The sequence below is a fragment of the Argiope bruennichi genome, chromosome 11, assembly GCF_947563725.1.
Source record: "Argiope bruennichi chromosome 11, qqArgBrue1.1, whole genome shotgun sequence".
Taxonomy (NCBI): domain Eukaryota; kingdom Metazoa; phylum Arthropoda; class Arachnida; order Araneae; family Araneidae; genus Argiope; species Argiope bruennichi.
In genome coordinates, this window is record NC_079161.1 from 103223448 (window position 1) to 103243732 (window position 20285).

Sequence of the window (20285 nt, forward strand, 5' to 3'; positions counted from 1 at the left end):
TCCTGGAGATCATCCCCGGAACAGATGGTATCCCTAGAGTTGCCCTGCTTCGTACTCCATCAGGACCTGCCAAAAGAGCCATTAGCAGACTCATTGCACTACCGGTGCCGACATGCCGCGCCCCGGAGGATAGTGATTCATCTGAACGCCAACAGATGGCGCAATGAAAATCCAGAACTTTGAACTCTTGTTTATGTTCAGGGATTAGGCATTCGTAGGGGATGCTTAGAGGAAACGGGTGCTTCCTGTAAACACGCTACAAAATGTGTAGTTTAAACCTGTATACAAAAAATATATTCGCTGTAATAAATATCGAGACGTGGATGAGGTGAGTCATTCCTTTATTTATTACCATAATCCTTAATTAAATCAACAGTTATATACTTATATTTACTGTGTAGTATTGGGAAAGTTTTATAATCGATCTTTAACGAATTCCTTTATTTATCAGAATTTTTTTCAGTCGTACCTAAACTTTCGTTAACTTATGTTTAAATGTCTATAAACTGCCTAAGATTCTATTTAAAAGTCTTCATAATTGTGAATTTAAATATTTTGAGACATTAATTATCATACAAAAGATTTTTTTTTATTAAATTTTGATTCTATATCAGTATAACCATCTGCAATTCAAAAAAGTGGTTTCAAAAACCACTAAGATGTATAATCATAAATGAAAAAATTTAAGAATAAAACAACAGAAAATATTTAAAACTAATACAATTTCAACTTAAATAAATTGAACAAATTGTGTGTTTTTTGAAGTTTTTTTTATACTGATTTTTAAACTAAATATTTTAACCACCATTTTAAAATTAGCATTTCATTCAGGTACTGATTTTTCTAAGAAATATGCGTGTTTTTGATGACAATATATTTTTTATTATTTTGAAATCAAATTATGAATAAATTGATTAATCTACTAAATCACGATTTTATTCTAATACTTCTATTAGATTATGAAAATGTGAAAAAAAACACCATTAAATTTAAGTTTCAAAATATTTATAATATGGACTGAAATTAAAACGAGTTAAAATAAGAATTATATTTATGCATTTATAAATTAGGTTAAAAGGTAAATTAGGTTTTTTAAACTTATTTGATACTTTCTTTTATGTTTAAAAGTGCTAATTTTGTTATTTAATTTTAAAATTCAGAACCTTTTAAAATCAATCTTTGCACATTACTTCACTAATGTGCAGATGAAGTAAAATTGTTGTTAAAATTAGATGTTGGGATTCTTGAAATAACTTAAAGCTCTCTTAATCTGTACACTGAGTATCACAGATTCAATCCACGCTTCATTTAGATACGATTTAAATCATATATGCATATATTTTTATAAAACTTAGTAGACATGTATGAATTAGGATTAATAAATTCTCAAATTATTCTGTTAAATAGTGAAAATTGAAACAAATAATCCACACTCTATTTTTCATCGCATGATTACATAAAGAAAGACATAAAACAAGCAGTTTTCTGTCTAAAAATAAACTTATCCTATATTGTTATATTATAGAATTTTAATCACAAAATCTTTTAATATTGAACTGTCCACATCTGTTGACCTATTAATTTCTTATGAATATAAAGGGTTTTTAATATCAGTTAGATCTTTTAACCATGGCTGGATATCTGTACTTCACTCTATTTTTCTACCATCACTATTTTTAAACTTGAAATTAAGATTGACATTAAGCCATATAATTTTAATAGTTTTGCACCTATTCTGTTCTTATTGTTGTTTTTATTGTTTCTTATGGCACTTATCATAGACAAGCCCACTGACTTTAGAAGCCAGTGATTTTAAGCGAATGGTGCTTCTCTTATTTTACAGTAGCGCCATTTAGGGCCAAGAGTACGATTTACCTACACACACGTCACAACCCTTTTTACGGGGCGGACTTCATTCATGTATTTCATTCACTCATCCACAGATTGTAATTTAGACCTGAATCAGAGAAGAATCACTCCCGATCCAGTACCCCTAGTGGTATGATATTCGCGACATGGAAGACTTTCTGACCACGACAGATTTATACCCTCGTCAGCCACCCCACACACTGAGATTCTGCTCTTAAAAACATCGATTATGAAGTTAAATGAAATGACACCTCTAAACCATTACAAACATAAATGTTTAGTAATTTTCATTTTAATCGCGCATTGATTTACGAAGTACTATAATTTTATATTCTTATTTTTTAAAAAGATTGCTGAGAGAGAAAACAGAATTATTCTTCTTTAATTTGCAATCACAGAAGAGAAAAGAGCGACTAAATATTTTATGAAACAATAAAAATAATTTTAAAAATTAAGTTTGAAAATATTTTTAGGAAGAGTCTTATTTTTAGTAAAATTTAAGAAAAAATGCTTTGAAAATCCATACTGACTATGGCAACTTTTTGAATTTTAAATTGATATAAAAGTTATTTTAGTACAATAATATCGATGAGGTTAAAGCAAAAAACTGTTGAAATCTCGTTTCATTTTTATTTAATAAAATTTCTGATTAAAACTTTTAAAAATGCTCTTGTGTGTATAATATCACTCTCTAAGATTATTTGCTTATATTTTTTTAGTTCTAGGTGATGAAAATGAAACTATCAAAGCCGTTGAGCGGCAACGTATAGTCTGAATCATATTCTCTTTTACAGTAAATAAAGTTTGTAAAAAAGAATTTGTTGCAGACAGCCATAACACATTCTATAACTTACAGCCAAGAGTTACTGACATTATTTCTATTATATATAAACTCGTAATCTTCTTCCTTGATTGATGCTACATTTGCTCAAATTAATATTTTATTACTCAAAGTATAATTAATCTTCACATTTCATTATTATTCACCACGAAAAGACTATTTTCGCTGAAAACCTGGTTCCATTGAAACTTTTTTTACATCTTATCAACTTCATTTCTCATACTATGTAAATATTTTGCTTTCTGCATTAGGTGCATAAACTGTTCACTTATCCACTTGAGCTCGAAATAATCTCTTATTTATTTTCAAAATGTTTTCTATACTTTGAGCAACGCAAAAAATTTCATTTCCTCCTGTACTTCCCAATGTCATTTCTAGTTTCAGAAAACATTTTTTTTCTGGGCAAAATGCACCAACAGATATTAAAGTGAAGTTATTTTGTATCTCAGTATAAGATTAGATAACACACTGTAGAAAAACGAAATGCTATTGAAACGGATACCAAGCTTTGATCCAAGCAACTCTGAAGAAAGAGAAAGCTATTTTCATTCCTTGTGATGTTTTTTTTTTTGTTGTTGTTTTTTTGTTTTGTGTAAAAACATCACGAAGGACGGGGGAAGTAAAAATATAAGTATATAATTTATGTTTACTGCACGTTTACAGAAAGTACTTTTGATATCTAAAGCACATTTATCTTTTCAAAAGAATATGAAAAGCCTACTAATATTCTGAAGAAAATACTAATTTTATTCTTTTGAATATAAATGTCCTTTACTCGTCGCTATGTTACCTTATGTAAAGCTCCACACTTAATGAATTAAGTAGGCATTTCTAAAAAAATGTTTCAAATTATTTAAAGTGTATTATACACACTTCAAAATTATTAATTGCTTAAAAATATTATCGATTATGAAAAGCTCTAATTCTGAATTTTAGTACTTTCTATACATGAAAGCAATCACAGTTAATTAAATTAGACGAATATTAAAAAATGTTGTATGAGCATTTATATAAAATATGTCTCACGAATTATGATTATTTCTTTAATAAACATCGTGAATTTGTAATCATTAAGAAGGCAAACGCGACACCTGAGTTGGCACCGTTATATCCAAGCTTCTGCGCAGGATATTTGAGAACGTTATATATTTCTTTTTATGTCATCCGCATTTATGCTGGGCCATGAACTCATGAATTTCTAAAAAGTGATCTTTGAATTTGCCATTAGGCCTGCCTTGCTTAGGATATGTCGTGTATAGTTTAGATCAGAAATCCAAATAAGTTATAAGAAGATTTAAATAATTCAGCATTTTGGAAATATGTATAAACAAAGACAAAAAATGCTTGATTGTAGGAAGAAATCAAATTGTTGTTTTAATTTCTTTTCAAAATCAGTCACTCTTCCTTCATTTAAAGGCGAAAAACTGTGATCTAAAAAAATGAAAAATGAATTGAATAATTATTTTTTAGCAAAACTTTTATTTTTGTACTAAGAGCTTGAATTTTTTTCATTTATAACCTATTTTTAATTTTTATTTCCTAATTCATTCTTTTATGTATTATAAAATTTTAACATTAATTTTCTTAAATTCCGATCATTATTAAATTATGCTAATCTTATAGATCCAATATTTTGTAATTGATCAATTAACTGATAAATAAACTCTGAAATTATTAAAATAGTATCGCAACTTTGATTTGAAAAGAGGTTTCATTTATATTTCAGTACGGGAAAGAGTAAATGAAAAGCAACGAACAAATTAATTAGCAAACATTAATCAACTAATCATTTATACCAATTTCATATGATGAAATTTAGTGCTATAAAAATATTTTAGCAAATCGAAATAAATAATTATATCTATATTCAATCTATTACACTATACGATATTTGTTTCTCATTATGAAATTATAAAATTCTGTCACAGGTTTTAAAAATTATCAAGGTGAATTGCTTTAATTAAAAAAAATATGCCCGGGAAAATATTTGAATTGAGATAATTTTATTTTAGTAAAGGAAAAAAAAAATAGGTTCGAAATCACATATTAAAAAGTTATTATTTTAATTGATTTTAACCTTCTAGTCTTTAATTTATAAATTGTCATTATAAATGTAATGATCTCTGAATTCACTTTTTCTTAAATTTATTAATAGATGTTCATGACATATTAAAGAAAAAATTCATCCAATAAATCGATTAACTGATGTTTAGATTCAGAAATCTTAAAATAGCTTCAGAATCGATATATCTAATTAAAAAAATTTCAACTATCAAGTATATGAAGAACCGAGGGAAGATCTTATTTTGAAATTCCATCTTTTCAAGTATGAAATAAATCAAGTAAATAAGGGTGGGTAAAAAGGAGTAAAAAAAATAGATGCAATGAAAAAAAATCAAATTATTTCCTTAAAATAAATTATTCAAATTGATTTTGCTTACAGCTTGAAAGAAATGAAGTTAATGTATTTGAACACGATTTTCCTGTAATAAACAAGAAGAAGAATTTCAAGTATGTTATTTGAGAGTGAATAAAGTTATTAGATATAAAGATATTTCTCTCTTTATTTTTATAAGGCTATTGAATTATCTAAAGAAAATGATCCACTTTTTTATTAGTCTCCCAGCAATTAAAAATGAAACTAAAAAAATTGATAGAAATAAATTGAATTCAGAAGAAATGATGTGAGTTATTATTTCCTCGTCAAAATATTCTTGGACAGATCAAAAGATGAAATTAATGAATTCAATCATATAATGATCCTTATTTACGTTGAATTTTCCCTTATTATATCAAAAGATAAATCTTTTTTTGTTAAATTCTTTCTAAATTCTTCTGTACGCAATTTCAGAATTCAAAAAAGCTATTAGAACAGTATTAAAAGGGTATCATTATTTTTCTACTCTGCATTCTATAAAACGAATAAAAAATAAATTTAAGATGCAGTCATAACATGCTTCTTCTTTATAGTGAATTCCTGTTTATGATAAGGAATATTTTTCTATTCCATTCGTTGCCAATAATATTTCTTTCCTTTTTTAATTTATTTTCCATTTTCTTTCACTTATCTTGCACGTCCTAATAAAATGACGCGTAAGGAAATATTTTTATTTTGAAATAATTTGCAAGTATGGGTTCCTTTTATGAAAAAACGTATAATTGCTTCCACACATTCTCTCAGATGAAATTTTCGTTTGATGTAGACATAAAAAGATTAATGCAGCTACTTTTGTATAAAGTAAGTGCAGATTGTTCAGCAAGAATGCAATGGAAGTTAAAAAAATGTTTTTCAATTTCTAAGTTATTATTCTAAATTATTCAAATTTATTTATTGTAAAATATTTTTAATTAATTTTATTGCATAGTTATTTTACTGTAAAAAATAATCCAATGTAATTGTTTGATAAATTTTAATTAAAAATGATAAAAATGTATGTAAAAATGATTTAAAATTTTCGAAGTTCATCATATGTAATAAATGATAAAAAAGATGATTTTATTTTATTTTTTTTATTTCTCCTCCTTAACAGAGACGGCAGCAGAGGTTTGCCGACGGAGGGGGGAAGCAATACAGATCTGAAAAGTGGACAAGCACAATTTCTGTAATTCAGCTACAAAATAACTAATAATAACTAATTTTTACATTTTATTAAATTAAATTATGTATTATTTTTTTTTAAGTTATTGATCCTTTCTTTCATTATTAAAAATTTACAAAATTATTTGTGAAAAAATGTTCTTGCCATGCTTTACTGAGCATCAAAAGATTTCCAATATTTGAGTTCAATTCAATTCAATATTTTACTTCAATCAATTTCAATTTTTTTATGAGACTCTTGATATTCACTCGGACTGAGATCTAATTAAAAAAAACAAATAAATATATACAGTTATATTTCCTTCTGGATTGAAATATATAGAAAGAAACACAGATTGCGCCAGAATGATGTGCCATGTTAAATGAAAAAGCAGCATGTTCTTATCATGGAATCTATATAAAATGAATTCAGAAATTAAATTCAAAAAGTTCTATGAAAGAAAGTTTTAAGAAATCCAGAAAAATAAATTAAAAAAAATATTCAACATTATCGACAAAAATCAATTTTTTAACTTAGCCTAAAAAAAATTATAAGAATTGAAACACCGAGCAGGAATTGAGAAGTCGTAGTCGGCCTATCAAAAATTATCCACAAAATGGGACATCTTATTGACCTGCCACTCAATCCCTTATTAGTCAAACCACTTTAACCGTCATTTGAATGTATGAGGTTGCTGTTTTCATAGAATTACGTCAAATAGTCTGAAGCTCTAATTATTTTGGGCGTATTAGCGTAGCTTTTTAGAAGAAAATCATAAAGTGAACTCATTGCTGAAGGTGTTATATCTTCACCCTCTTTTGTGAGGTAGATTACGACTTTTTGAATGCGTCAATGAATTAGAAACTAGGCTACTGCTTGAGATTCCAGACACAAAACTGCCAGTTCATCGATAGGAGGTGCAGATCTTCGTTTCGAGAAAAAACCCTATAAGCACCTCATACGCACAAAAGTAATACAGGGCTGTGGTTACACGCTTTGATAAATGTTTTCTCGGATAAGGAAATTATATTAATGGTACTGAAAGGCTTGTATCTCAGTTAATAAGAAAGCATTTTATATAACTGAATTTTATGTTACTTCCTTATGCAAAGATACTTATTTTCTGGTTATGGTAAGTATTTTCTCAATTATTCTTTCATTTTTTTTCTTTTTATTTTACAAAAATGTTTATTAAAGCCATGGTGTTTTATTTTTTTTTTTTTTTTTTGAAAGTATAGCGTCACCAAGAAGAAATTTATTCTACTGCGAAAACCGTAGCAAAAGCAGCTCATATGAAAATAAAGTGGTTGTTCTCAGTCCTAAAAAGATCTGAAAAAGAAATCTACACTTGCAATAAAGCTCAATTTGTGTGTGTGTTGTCGCTCTACAGGTCAGACCGTTCTACTTACAGCTACCGAATTTGGTACATGTATACCTTGGATGTCGGGAATATGCACATCGGAAAGATTTTTTTTGAATTTTTAATTAGAATTTTAATTATCTAAAAATTAATCGAAATTTTGGCGTTTTTTCTCAATAACTTCCCAAAATATTAAAATACGAAATTGATTTTTACATCACCTTGAAGTTCAAAAATAATGTTTTCTATGATACTAATGTTTTAACGAACAAACTAAATTTCTTTTTTTAATGAATTTTTTAAAAATAATTTAATCATATTTTTCAATAATTTATTTTGTGCAAAATAAAAATAAAATTTAAACTGCACGAGCACGTTAATGGAAAACAAATTAACTCTTATTACGCGTTGCCATCATATCAATGAAAACTCGAAATAAAAAAAAAATCATTCCAAATCAAACATATAAAAATGTAATTTTCAGCACGTGTCTGTATGAAATTAAATAAATAGGAAACAAGATAGTTTTTGAAAAGTAAATGCAAGGAAGCGTTTTCTCTGATCTTTCATAATATCTATATTACGAATTCAATTAAACAGTTTAAGATAAATATGGTTTAATATGTACAAGATATCTATTCTCATTGAAGCCTAACATCTGATTTATAAACATTTAATAACAGACATACAGCTGTTAACAAATGATATAATTGAAATAAATAATTATATTTTATATAATTTGAGTCAATAAATGCTGATGAATTACGAATTTTAAATACTTACATATATCCTGTTCTCTGTGAGTCATATTTAACAAAATATTTTTAAGACGCTACTATTTTAAATACAAAAAGTTGCACTCCAATTAACTAAATCACTAAAACCGATTGATTTATGAAAATTTCAATATCGCTAATCTAAAAAAAAACGGGTGTTTTTGGATCACCTTATTATCTACCGCCTCAAAGAAGCCAATCATCACCCGTGATTTCTTGAGAGTGATTGGCCTATATCATGACAAAGTTGATTGTTCTAATATTGTAATATTCAAAACTTAATAAATCGGTCAGTTTTTGAACCCAGAAAATAGAAACGTTTATTTATTTATTTAAATGTTGGAGAGTCAAGAATATTGTGCAGAATATGATTCCTTAGACCAAAGGACTGTTTAAAATTTCAACTTCATAATTTTTTGAAATATATTTATGAATCGAAAGAATGTATTATAATCAACATCATTTATAGCCTTTTAAACATAAAAGCAAAAAACTGAATTTTTCATTGAAGGTGTGAAATTTTTGTTGAATAATTCTTTGAGATATTATATATTATGAAAATTATTCTGTAGCGCACATAAGACGTTAATGCCGAACGACTCTGCTTTCAGTTCTCATATTTTTTTAAAGACATGCTGGGATTTACTAAAATACTTTATATTATTTGTAGTTTCATCATATCCACTTGAATTTAGAATTGAATTTTACGGGCGTTATAGAAAATCAGAGAGACGCGTAGTACAATGAACAGAACGGCTTAAGACCTATATAATAGTTTAAGTAAATAATATAACTATCAAGATTTGAAGCTTAAAAATATTTTGATGAAACACCTATCATGAGAACAAGTTGCATAAAATATTAATTGCACTTTTTAGAGATAATTAATACTGGGGAACCGGCTCGTCGCCAACGGCGGCAAGTTGTAAATGATTACAAAGGATTAATCAGAGTTATTGGCTGCACGCGGATTATCATGCTGAAAGACTATTTGCTGTTCCTAATAAAAATGACAATGCTCTATTAAAACCTTTGAACAACTTTTTGAATAAATTTTTTTGATTTCTTATGTAAAATTTTAAAATACTGTTACATTCAAAATGTCATTTAAGACTTTCAAACGTGGCTTCAGGAGCATTTAATTTAAACTGCTTCCTATAATTTAATGACCAGTGATATAATAATAATAATAATATAATAATATATATATATATATATATATATATATATATATATATATATATATATATATACAAAAGTATTAGAATCAAGTTAATAGGAAAAACAAAATCAAATAAAAATTAAACCAAAAAAAATTATTAAAAAATATTAAAAAATATTAAAAAAGAATCCGGCCTGAAGACTTTTTCAAGGGTCACCCTCAGGCAGGGATTCAAATAAAGGGATTTTTTCTGTGAGGACATACAGACATTAAGTCTAATAATGATTCCTCGTGACCCGAAAATCCCCCGAAATTATGCTCAAGAGATATACCATTTTAACAGAAAGGAAATACAAAATAACAAATTAGAAAAAAACCACAAAGTAAAAATACAATGAAAACAATAACAATAAAAACAAAAACAGCATTAAAATTAAAATTAAAAACAAAAAGGCCAAAACATACCTTCCAACAGTGAATGAAACTTTAAACAATCGATTGTGATTTCCTGTTTTTGAAAGTTAACGGTTAAATTATGTAAACAGAGGTAGGCACCCAGCGCCATCTATTGAGTGATCCAATATGCAAGTAAATTTACTTGCATATTGGATCACTCAATAGATGGCGCTGGGTGCCTACCTCTGTTTACATAATTTAACCGTTAACTTTCAAAAACAGGAAATCACAATCGATTGTTTAAAGTTTCATTCACTGTTGGAAGGTATGTTCTGGCCTTTTTGTTTTTAATTTTAATTTTAATGCTGTTTTTGTTTTTATTGTTATTGTTTTCATTGTATTTTTACTTTGTGGTTTTTTTCTAATTTGTTATTTTGTATTTCCTTTCTGTTAAAATGGTATATCTCTTGAGCATAATTTCGGGGGATTTTCGGGTCACGAGGAATCATTATTAGACTTAATGTCTGTATGTCCTCACAGAAAAAATCCCTTTATTTGAATCCCTGCCTGAGGGTGACCCTTGAAAAAGTCTTCAGGCCGGATTCTTTTTTAATATTTTTTAATATTTTTTAATAATTTTTTTTGGTTTAATTTTTATTTGATTTTGTTTTTCCTATTAACTTGATTCTAATACTTTTGTATAAATTCATCTGTGTTTTAGAAGTAGCTGCAATTGCGCTCTCTAAATACTATGAAGTTCCTTTTTGGTTTTAGTTTAAATAGATAATAAATTTTAGTTGCGATTTCGAAACTGTTTTGTTTCGTTTTCATTTTAGTTTCGTTTTCAAACTTTTTCTTACTTTAGATTGGTTACTATATATATATATATATATATATATATATATATATATATATATATATATATATATATATATATATATACAAAAGTATTAGAATCAAGTTAATAGGAAAAACAAAAATCAAATAAAAATTAAACCAAAAAAATTATTAAAAAAAGAATCCGGCCTGAAGACTTTTTCAAGGGTCACCCTCAGGCAGGGATTCAAATAAAGGGATTTTTTCTGTGAGGACATACAGACTTTGTCTAATAATGATTCCTCGTGACCCGAAAATCCCCTGAAATTATGCTCAAGAGATATACAATTTTAACAGAAAGGAAATACAAAATAACAAATTAGAAAAAAGAACCACAACAAAGTAAAAATACAATAAAAACAATAACAATAAAAACAAAAACAGCATTAAAATTAAAAACGAAAAAGCCAGAACATACCATCCAACAGTCAAGGAAACTTTAAACAATCGATTGTGATTTCCTGTTTTTAAAAAAGTTAACGGTAAATTATGTAAACAGAGGTAGGCACCCAGCGCCATCTATTGAGTGATCCAATATGCAAGTAAAGATTTATTTTTATTTAAGCCAAAGGATTAATCCCAAACCATACCTTGTTTAATTAAAAAATTGACATTACAGTAATTTCTAAGAAAATCATTTTTAATTAAATTTTTAAGTTACATAGTTTTGTTATTTTAAAGTTGAAACCATCCCTTTTATCGTATATATATATATATATATATATATATATATATATATATATATATATATATATATATATATATATATATATATATAATATTTAATAAAATTTTAACACACATTTTAGAAAATTCATCTCATTTAGAAAAAAAAAACATTTAATGTAGTATACCTGTTGTACTTGTAAAGTTGCTTTAATACATGGCGTGTTTAATTTGTATTGCAAATTGAATTTGTTTATTTAAAATTCTATTTTCTTTTTACTGCGATATTAAGAAAAGAAGTTAATTTATGTATTAAATATTTGCTCAAATAACAAAAGTGGGATATCATATAAATTTTGACTTTAATAGACAGGTTTTGTCAAAATATCCGATATGCAGAATACATAATTTTCCTCCAACAAACTTCACGTTTTATTTTTATTGTGCTCCAAAGGATAAAATGTTGAATATATGTTTCTTCATAGCACAATATGCTTTTTCTATCCAAAAGATTTAATGAAGTAGGGAAACAAAGAGGGTATTTAACAATATAATTTATCAAGACTTTTTGAAAGATATGTCACATGTAATTGTCTGTTTGGGATACCAAGACGATTTTTTTTTATTATTATTTGTATAGTTTGCTGCCAATCCTCTTGAAGTTAACCTTTTAAGGTACCTGACTGGGTTAAAAACATGTTTTTTCCCGAAAAATTCGATTTTTTTTATGATTTGAAAATAAAGTTCATACATAATATGATTGTAAAGCGTACTTTATTTTTAATATATCTGTGATAGAACTATAGATACAGTCATTTCAATAATACACAACAAATATAAATGAAATCGGAAATAGTGATATTTTTAACCGAAAATGAGTGATTTATTTTATTTTTACCATAAAATTCTCCAAAATAATATTTCATATGTTTATATTAACTCTATATCTACTCAGCTTTAGCTCGCTTATTTTTAGAGTTTCCGTTTAAAAAGTGTGAAAACTACATTTGATTTCAGCTCATTCGGATTAACTAATTTATAAGTTGAATATCTAAACGCATTTTCTAAAGCATGAATATTTATCTGTGATTGATTCATGAAAAAAAGGATATCACAAAATCAATTCAATAAAATTTCGGGAAATTTAATAGACATGTATCCAAATCCTTTGAGGGTGTGACAGGCTGCGGATTTTAATATTGATGTAGACATGTTTTAAAGGCACTTCAAGTTCCAAACATAGATAAATTTTGACAAAAAATTCATTAAGAGCAACTTCAAATGCTCATAAAATATTTATTTAGAAATAAAAATTAAATATTTCCATTATTTTTTAAGTAACTTTATTTTTCCTAGTATTGAAAATTTTGCTAAATTTTCTTTAAAAAAGCAACTTTTTTCGAAACCTAAAGACAATGAGTGTATTTTTTGCTTCTAAAAGTGACCGTCCGAGTATGTTTTAGCTATCTGTACAATAAAAAAAATGTTTTTGTATAATTTTTTTTGTCTTCGAATCTAATCGGACACCTTAAGCTTTTTATGGTACCTCAAAGCTTTGTTGAAAGTGTAAAAGAGTCATTGATTTCTGGTTAGAAATGAGAGTTTTTTCAAAGTTAATCGTATCGAATTTAGAAAGAGGAATTTTATCGACACATTCCATGATCATGCCAGTTTAACAGCACTAAAAAAACTAAGTAATTTTCAAAGGTATACTGAAGAAAATGTACAATAGAATATTTCACAGTGAACAGACTTTAAATTGTAAATGAAGCTGTTGATAAAACTTATTCTGAAGAGAAAAAAAACGCAGATATCCTCATTATATGCAAAACAATTGATCTTCATAAAAACAAGCTCTAGAATTCTATATCGCATCATAAATTAAATGAATCATGCCCCATTTAAAAAGTAAAATCATTGGGAATAAAATGCTGCCTCTGAAACAGCTAAAGCAAGAGTCTGTTTTGATGATAGCAAACTTGCTTGTTAAGAGGATAAAGAAAGTTAATGGCGGATTTTGTTGTCATTAACACGGACTATGACTTCCCGAAAGGGGGCTCTCCACTTTCTGGCGAAAGGGGAGTTCGAGCTGAAAAGTCTTTGTTCGAATGTTCCATGGCGCACGTAAGAGAATTGAATTTCCTTTTACTAGAGTCTCGAGAGCATAGCCGAATTAAATTCGGAGAAGAGGTTAAGTAGATTACTGGTGAATTGTTTGTGCAGGGGGGAAAGGAAATTTAAAACGGAGCCGGAGTAAAAGGAAAGCTCTTAAAAGACTCCGCGATGAAAGCAGCGAATGAGAAAAGAGTTCCTTTGTGTTTTTTGAATTTAATGTTTATGCCATGAATGCAAGGCTTGTCTGCCTAAATGACTTGCAATTGCTTGTTCCGAAGGAAAAACATGTTAAAGGAATACAAGGCAAGATTGAAATCTATCTCCGATTAAGATCCTTACCGTAGTATAGTTACTGCATATGGTAATGTAACAATTTTATCATTGCATTATATATTTCTTATAGCTTTTTTTTAAATATCGAATAGATGACACTAACATAAGCATTGACCAATAAATAAGTTATCCCTGAGGCAAAGAGAGGGTTATCTCTTGCAATCCCATGAAACGAAATCGGTCATTCCTTTTCAAAATCAGAATAACAATTTGAATATCGACAGAATATTTGCTATCCTTATTTATAATGCAGTGAAACTGAAACAACTACTGTGACAATTTTCCCTATTACTGTCAAAATAAAATTTGTATGTTTATGTTATTAAATAGAACAAGCTGCTGGTATTAGAAATAGGATAATTGGTACAAATATATATTTTGGTGAACTGAATCTATACTTATGAATTATTTTCTTTTGAAATTTTAAGCATAATTTGATTTTAAATATATCACATTAGTTTAAAATTAAATATATTTTTTAATAATTCCGGATTATCTTGCAGTACAACAATGATTTTCTCTTCATCTGATTATTCAGTTGCTATTCATATAAATTAAACTATCATAAAAATACATATAATTTTAATGTATTTTTAAATTATAATTTACAGCACCATTTTTCGATGTTAAGAAGAAATTTAAACCGTTTTCATATTTACTACGAATATTCTATTCTGGATTTTTTATCTTTTTTGTTGATCGCTTTTTATAATATTTTAAGTAAAGGAGTAGATCCATTTTTAAAGCATGATTGTCAAAAGTTTGTTTTTATTAATTTTAATTAAGATTTGATTTCAAACTAAGCAATGAAGGAAATTGCTTATAGTTTGCATGCATCTAAATATCTTTACGGCTTTCTGCAATGTTAAAATTTTTAAATTTTTCTGCAAGATGTATTAAAATATATCTTTGCCCTTTAAATTTTAACGTTTGCCTTCTTACCTTAATGCAGTAACTTTTTCATCGAATCAGTAAATAAAATTTGCTTAACACATTAAAACAATGAAGAATCATATTCGACATTTCACTCTCTCTCTCACATTACACAAAGAAAACCGACACTGAATTATTTGATTTATTATCCTCATAACTTTTATAAGCATATTTCAGTCCAATTGACACATTATTGCATTATTCCCATTTTTATGCAAAATGCATTTATAAAGCAAATGTTCAAAACAAGCGATGGTATTCTAAAACAGTTTCTGGAATTTTTCGATCACTTTCATTTAGATGAACCATCTGGCGTCCAAAAATGGCAATTAAAGTAAAAATGTTGGACAAAAGAAAAAGGAACTAATACATCATCTTGGTTCTTTTTGAGGTTCGTGTTGAGATATTTTAATTTTTTTAACCCATTGGATAAATGGTTAAATATATTGCTTTTAAGTATTACAGTTTTGTAAATGGGGGCCTATTTCATCTTCGTTTGGCGTTTTTAACCATGCTATTTCGAACACATGAATAAGTTACATTCACATGGAAATCTGAGAAATGTATAAATTTAGTAAAATCTTAATTAGAAAACTGTCAAACTTTATGAATCGAATGATTGCAATACAATGTAAATACCGAATGAAATGAGTACATTTTTAGTTCGAAATAAAGTTATAAAATAATTACAAATTCATTTTTTTTGTCCCTTTAGCATTAAAAAGCGAAAAGTCATTTTGAAATCAGAATAAAGAAAGATTCTAGGCCATATTTAATCAGTGTACTGATATAGCCTATTAACAAAGCAAAACAAAAGAGTCTTTAGCCACTGAGAGACATTTTACAAAGGTCGAAAAATAGATTTTGACCGAAACTTGAACGTGACGTAGACAATATTACTTTTGCTATTAAGCATTGGTTCCTTTTATTCTTTTAAATTATTTTGCTAAAACTGCTATTTTTTTTTTTATCAGGATATAATGTGTTGTTCTTCAATGCTATTTTTGCAGCTCCGTTAACATTAGGAAAAATAAAGTCATTTTAGATATGCATTTTTAAATTTTTATATCCATACATCTGTAGAAAAATGCCATTGGACGGTTTAGTTTGTGTTATGATTAGATTTGGTAGATTTTTAATCACCGTACATATTTACAACAATTGGGGAAAGAACTTTTGGAAATGTAAATTCTCGAGTTCATTTCAAAGTGAAAATGGAAGGACGGATTTTCTCCCTCTTTCAGTCTGGTCTTGCATGCATGAGACAAAATCGGTTCAATGTTCAAGAATTCGCAGTTGATTTTTGGATGCATCTGCAATGTATCAGATAGTTATGGAAACTATATACATTATAAACGCATTGGATGATTTATTCAGATGCCAAGAGGCGAATAATAAATCATATGACGATAGAAATGTGCAGGTAGAGTATTTATTTTGGCATATCTACTTTTAAATTCTTTTTTTTGAAATGCATTGCATCTAAAAGTTATTGAAATGTATATAAGCCAGTGGATTTCCAATTCTTTTGCTATTCATATGTTACAATATTGTTTTGTTATCATTATATAATTCTGAGATCAAAGGATCACCCTATTTATCGCTATGGGGCAAAATTCTGTTCCTTTAAAAAATGAATAATCTATCATTTTGTAAATGAAGTTTAAAAAAGAAATAACTTCCTTAATTGTATAATAAAATGTTGTGTTATATCCACTGCATTGGGATACGGCAAGCGTATCGATTGTTTTTACTTATTATTGCACCTCACTGCTTAAAATCTCATTTCTGTTTTTTTCTAACAATGATGTCTTGTCTTGAGGATGGCATTCTCGGGTGACCGCTCAAAAATAGAGATGAGAAGCTTCCGGCATGGTGACTGGCTCTCGCCTCCCTGGTCGGTACTCACTTCTACCGTTGGTGGGACGTGCCTCCTATGAGAGGAGTTTTACTGTGGCTGGTGAAGACCACTAGGACTCACCATAGTTACCGCCTGTACTGTCTTGGCATCCGGTCAGTTAGATCTTTCCGCTTGCCTACGGGTGGGTAAAAGTGACCTTCAAATGTAACATTGTGTCAAAATTTCAAAGAAATCGGAGAGGAACTTTAGAAGACTTGAAGAACTTCGAAGACAATGAACATTTATAACGAACAAACGAACTATTTTTATGGATACGGACTATTTTAAGAAATGACAAATCAGAAAACTTGCTGAGTAGAAATGCTTTGTAAATGAGATAATAATGGTTCATGATCTTACGTTCTAAAATTTCAAAAATTTGAAAAGAAAGAATTTATATATTAATAAAATGTTATTATATAAGCAATTTTTAAGATACGTTATTTATTCATTGTGTTTAATTGCGTACATTAGAATAATCAAACATACGGGAAGTGAAATAAGACCGAACCCCCCCCCCGAGTATTTGCATGAGATTATTTATTTATTTTTATGAGTCTTATGAATTAAAAAAAAGAGAAATGATTCAAATTGGAATAAAACTGGATATATTTATCGAAAAAAAAACAATCTTTATTTTTGTAAAAGATGAATTAAACCATTTCATTTATCAAAATAATCAATATTGAATCCCTTTTAACTGGTTTTATGCACGCTTTATTTAACTTGCTTTATGCCTGTAAAGACAGAATTTTATAATCGATTTTTGACTGAATTCCTGGAGTACTAGTTTGTAATTCTGCACAGCTGTATGATATTTTTGTTCATAACAGAGTATTTTAATATTTTCGGAATATGACATTTTCAGTTATTCGGTTTATTTTATTAAAATTAATTCCACACAGGGGGAAGAAGGGTGCCAGCTGGTACTTTATCTAAAAAAGATTTCCTGATATTCATTATGACTAAATGTTTGAATTAATAACTAAAAGGTTTAATTTGATTGAAATAAAAAAAAAATCTATTTTTTAATAGACTTAAAAATGTAAAAATGGATTAAATACTTGAAAACTTGGTAGCCAATTTAGTTTAATGGGAAACATTTACCGATAAATCACATATGCGTTATCGGATAACCAACTCCTACATTCGAATAAATATAGAAACACAACTCTGATTTGAAAGATGGAGATATTTTGTTTATTACTTTCACACTAGTTTGGCCAGCATCGTTCATCAAACTAAGCATCTTTCTTTCAAGCGAGGATCATTTATTCTAAGTGAGGCGGGGACACTAGATCTTTTGTCTACTTTTGTATTGGAGAAAATTGTAGGAAAAGAATGCGGAAACATATTGTGCAAGGGAAAACAGAATTCCCCTATACTTAGAGAAGCCTTCCACATTCTTGTAATCCATGTCTTTTTCAACCATCTGTATGACCGCACTCAATTCTGTTCGAAAATATATCCTCTGTATAGAACTGAAGAAAAAGAATTTAATACAAGTCTTCGTCCGTCTCTCTATTTATTTATTTTCCTTTCTCCCATGAGGAAGTTTCACAATTCTTCAGGCAGAAAAGGTAGAAGATTCTTCGCTTCAACTATCGGTTAGAAGAGGCTGTAGTCGTGGCAAAGGAAAGTTGGATTTACGTCTTCTTTCTACTATTTCAATTTTTAAAAGAGAGGGACTGTATCTTGTGGGAGATCCTACCAACTGTATCATCTCATCGGTCGAATGTCGGGCTCTTCTTACAGGAGAGAAATATATATGAATAGAAGAGGAAAGTTTTGCCCTTGACCGTTCAGCCAAAAAGTTAGACAAAAGCAGGATGTTCTTGAAAATTTCACATCACATGCTCTCTCACTTCACTTTATTATTATTTTAATCATTTTTTAAAAAAAGATTTGATCTTATTTCGCATTTGTGTTTTTAGAAATAAATGTGACTTTCAGAAACAGTAAAGATATTACAATGTGTATTTTTCTATTGTTCTCAAGAGTTCTACTCTTATAAAATTTAATATATTTAATCTTTTATTATTTCTTTATTACATTTCCTAATTTATAAAAATCTATTCCTTTATATTTCGTGTAGATTAGATGAGATCATTAGATTAGATCTTCTGTTGGATCAGATATGTGATCAGTTCTAGTGTCCAGTCACTTTTACTCAGTGTGAGGAAGTCAGCAGCAGAGTGAAAAACAGAATTCATGTGCCATTGGTGCATCAATTGAGAAGAAATGAATATTGTTTAAAAGTTTCATATACGAAAAATGAATGAATGAATTTAGAAATGTATCACTATAGGACATGAACTTATTTGAATTAGATACAAGAAGAGCCTTAGGTCTCAGGCACGTCTTCTCAGTTTGAGGTAATTAGTATTAGAGGAAAAAAAAGTAGTAATGTATGATTGGTAATTCAATTGATTAGAAGAAATATTAATTAAAAGCGCTTCAGGTGAAAGCTGAAGCAGTTCATTGGATGCAATTTAAATTTTGGAAGGAGCTATGGAGGTTTAAATGGCAAAGCCCGTTTAGAAGTAGAGTAAGAAAAGGCGTATTTTCCATTGCAGTGGGTGTAGTTAATTTGTTCCTCTATTGTCGGATTTCAATGAGTTGTGAGTTGACTGAAACATTTTCTTGAAAGTTCTTTGATGAATCACCGAGCTTTGGAGTTTTAAGATCTCTGGGTAAAATATCAATCCGAATAAATAAAGGAGCATTGCTAATGATGTAAGGTACTTTATTTTTTTATATCGAAATTTTGTTATATCGAAATTTTGTTTCGGTTGATTTTAGCCTAGAGTCCCTAAATTTCTATAGAATAAGTTAGGATAAATCTTAAAACTTATTTATATAATAACATTTTATTCTTTAATGTAAGGGGAGAACATGTGCCAGTAAGTAAGATAATGAGGTGAACTTTAACCTAGATTTTCTTTTTACTATTATTGTTGTGGCTTTTAAAAGTGAATTTAAGATATTCCGTTATAGTCATAAAGTTAAGTAAATAGGAAATCTGGAATCCGAAATTTGCGTGCCAAACTCCTAGTAAAAAATTAATCACCCCATTTCTCCAATACTTGTTGCTCTGATCCCTTTTTTCATTAACCCTTTATGTTTTTTTTAAAATTTTAGTTTTTGATCTTTTAAAATTTTATATATTTCGTAGGATAATGTAAAGAAATTAATTACTTTAGACATTATATTTTGTTAATTATATTGTAAAAATGAGAAATATATTTGAAGCAAAAAAATACGAGTAAATACTGAGACATTGTTTCTTGATGGAATAAATTTACTCTATAAGATTTGCTTTACTTTTGTAAGATAAACAATATATTAAAAATAGTTTGATAAATTAAAAAAAAAGTGTGTTATTTAAGAACATGTCGAAATTAAAAACCATCTTTAAAATCTACTATTTTAAATTATATTAATTTTCATAAGTTGGGACTTATTTAAATTGTTTGAAAA